Genomic DNA, 3,815 nt, shown 5'->3' with positions numbered 1-3,815 from the left:
ACAAGACCTCCTCAGGAGCGGCCTCACCAGGTTGGCTCGCGAGGAGCAGAGAGATCAAGGCAAGGCAAACCTTGCGAGGTTCTCGTGACGTGAGCCATGACGATCGAGATCAGGCGGGCACCTGCGCGCATTGTCCTTGTTTCCCCTTTGGTGCTAAGGAAGCGGGCGCAGGCACAGAGTACCGAGGCGTCAAGCAAAGGTTTCCATATCGGTGCAACGAGACCAAGACCAGCAGAACGACAAGAGGGAGGTCACCATGGAGCCCAAGGCGGCGTCACCACCAGAGCCTTTGGCAGGCGAAGACCGCTTTTGTCGGGATAAGCTGTACTAGTTGTCCCCTTTCAAATTGGCCGTTGTTGGCTCCCTTCCCGCTCAATATTTGGGAAGAGGACCAGGGCCTATATAAGTAGAACCAGCCACCACCGTATGGGACACTGAGTTCGGAGCTCACAAGCAAGCCCGAGCTGAGCGAATCCACACACACAAGTTTGCCAAGCACAAGAACACCTCATCCTCGGGAGGCTGTTCTTCCCCTTGTACTGTTCATCATCAGCCCAAGAGGCAATCCACCACCACCACACTGGAGTAGGGTATTACAGCACAACGGTGGCCCGAACTAGTATAAACCTTGTGTCTCTTGTGTTGTGAGTTCGTTGAGTTCGTCAAGCGAGATCTTAGCAAGCTATGGCGTGGATCGGTAGGAAAAGAACTTCGCGCGCACCCCAGAGTTCGAACCTTAAGGGTTTTGCCAGAACCCGTGATCCGACAAAAAAGAATAGAACAAGATTTACAAAGAAATAACACTAGTGCACCTAGTCCTTCTAACAAGAAAAAGAAGAAGAAAAATGATAGGACTTTGCACACTTCTAGTGGACCTGAAATAGAGAAACCTCCTGATAATGAAAATGAAACTTCTATCTATGATGCTGAAATTCAATCTGGTAATGAACACTCACCTCGTGATAATTAAAAAGATAATGATGAGGTTCATGAAGACACTCAACCAACTAATGATAAAGAACCAGAGAATGATCTTGAGATAGAGCCACCTATTGATCTTGATAACCCACAACCTATGAATAAAAGATATGATAAAAGAGACTTCATTGCTAGAAAACACGGTAAAGAAAGAGAGCCGTGGGTTCAAAAACCTATGCCTTTTCCACCCAAGTCAACTAAAAAGAAAGATGATGAATAATATGAATGCTTTGCTGAAATGCCGAGGCCATTCTTTTTGCGTACTCGCTTGACAGATATCTTGAAAATGCCTCCTTATGCAAAGTATATGAAAGACATCATCACTAATAAGAGAAAAATACCAGAAGATGAAATCTCCACTATGCTTGCTAATTACACTTTCAAAGATGGAGTACCTAAAAAACTTGGAGATCCGGGAATACCAACTATACCTTGCTCTATCAAAAAGAATTATGTGAAAACTGCTTTGTGTGATTTAGGAGCTGGTGTTAGTGTTATGCATTTCTCTTTATATAAAAGACTTGACTTGAATAAACTCACACCTACTGAAATATCTTTGCCAATGGCTGACAAGTCAACTGCCATACCTATCGGTATTTGTGAGGATGTGCCCGTTGTTGTTGCTAATGTTACTATTTTGACTGACTTTGTTATACTTGAGATGCCCGAGGACGACAACATGTCGATTATCCTTGGTAGACCCTTCATGAATACTGCAAGGGCTGTTATTGATTGCAATAAAACCAAGGTCACTTTTCATATCAATGGCAATGAGCATACGGTGCACTTTCCGAAGAAACAATTCCAAGTGAATGGTATTAACGTTATTGAAAAATCTCCGACAATCACTATTGGAAGTTTTCAAATACCTTTACCTACTGTCAAAAAGAAAAATGAAATGCTTATTGTTGGGGAGATTCATATCCCATTGAGGTAACTTAGTGATTTACGAAAGTTCTTCGGTTTCATGCTAATCGAAAGTGGTTGTTAATAAGACCTGATCAACCTTATTAATGGATCATTTTTTAGAGGTATGAAGTTGATGAATTTAGTAAGCACTACCTTTTGTTTTCTGTTTTTATTAGTTAAATAAAATAAAATGCCATGTTTTGTCTGTTTTCTGAATTTCCAGTGCAATAAAAATGACCCAAAAAATAAAAGTTCTCAGAATGTCCTGAAAACTTAATATAATTTTTTCTGAATATTTCTGAATTTCTGGTGCAAATAATACCAGAGGCAGGTGCACCAGGTGGGCACAACCCACCTGGGCGCGCCAGGACCCCCAGGCGCGCCCTGGTGGGTTGTGGTCCACACGTGGGCCCCCTTACTTACCTCTTCATCCCACATCATCACTTACCTCCAGAAAAAAATGTCCATTGCTCTCTCTCCCATGTTCTTGCTCTCAAACCCGCGGATTTCAATCTCTTTGCTCGAAGCTCTGTTTCTGAAACTGTTTCGGGGGATTGTTGCTTGGTATGTGACTCCACCGTTTGTCCAATTAGTTTTTGTTTTAGTGGTTTATATTTTGAATAATTAGCTACTCTTGGTGCTGCTGTAGATGAGCTTGCATGTTAAATAATTAGTGTTCTAAGTAGTTTGAATGCTTGTTATTATGGTGTCACGACCGGTTTTCCAATAAAAATATTTATTGAGAAACCGATCCCTTTTACGGACCAGTAGAGAAGAATCCTTCTCACTGGTAGACAATTTCTTGATCACAGAAGAAAAACCAGGAGTACTAAATATAATACAAGGTTGAGCGGAGGCTGCTCAACAATTTATTACAAGCACGCCGATATTACACATAAAGGCGGATAGGGTGGCATAACTACTGACTCACAATAAAAGCGGTGGTGAATATGTCACAGTGAAGTGGGTGACATGACTCCTACATCTAACAGCTCATCGAGCGTCGGAGTGAGGCTCGAGGATTCTTATTGCGGGTGGCGGAAGCGTATATAATACAAGTGACCAATATCCAGGATCGCACGGGACTGACTGGGACTCCTCTAGGCATCGGACTCACTATCAAACTCTTCATCCATGAGATCGCCTTCATCAACATCTGGCCAAATCAACAAGCCAGGTGAGTACTATGAAAGTACTCGCAAGACAGTTCGGACATAAGATATAACAAATGTAAGCATGATGCATAAGAATAGAGCGCACTCAGACAACGAGATAGCAATGCATGGGAAAAAAAGGGAGTCGGGTGGTAGTCCTCCCGAAATTCCAATGTAATGCTGAAGGCCAATCGAGTGTCTGAATGAATCCTCGAAAGGATACAAATGAAATAACAATGCCGCAGTCGGGCGTCAAGGCGACACCACATAAAGGGCTTAAAATGGAAAATAAATGACAGTACGTGCCACAGTCGGACGTCTGAGTGACATCACGTAAAGGGCTTATATCAAAAGTAAATAACGAGCGTGCCACAGTCGGACGTCTGAGGGACATCACATAAAGGGCTTATATCAAAAGTAAATAACAAGCGTGCCACAGTCGGATGTCTGAGCGACATCACATAAAGGGCTTATATTGAAAATAACTGACAAGAGTGCCACAGTCGGACGTCTGAGCGACATCTCATAAAGGGCTTATATTTCATAACTTAATATTTCAGTAGCTCATGAATTTAAATCATTTCAAGGGAATATTCAGGTACGAGATAAATAAAAGGTTAGCCCATCCACAGGAATAACAATTCAACCGGGTTTACCACTCAAGCTTGTACACCGGGGGCTTACCACGGAGATTGGCATAGGGACTGACATGGATATGGATATACTGGCCATGGTCCTTGACCATGGACACGATGACTCGGAAGGATTTGACTC

Source organism: Triticum aestivum, chromosome 7D (genome assembly GCF_018294505.1).
Source record: "Triticum aestivum cultivar Chinese Spring chromosome 7D, IWGSC CS RefSeq v2.1, whole genome shotgun sequence".
Classification (NCBI taxonomy): Eukaryota; Viridiplantae; Streptophyta; class Magnoliopsida; order Poales; family Poaceae; genus Triticum; species Triticum aestivum.
The sequence above is the reverse complement of the archived record's forward strand: the minus strand, read 5'-3'. Positions refer to the sequence as shown.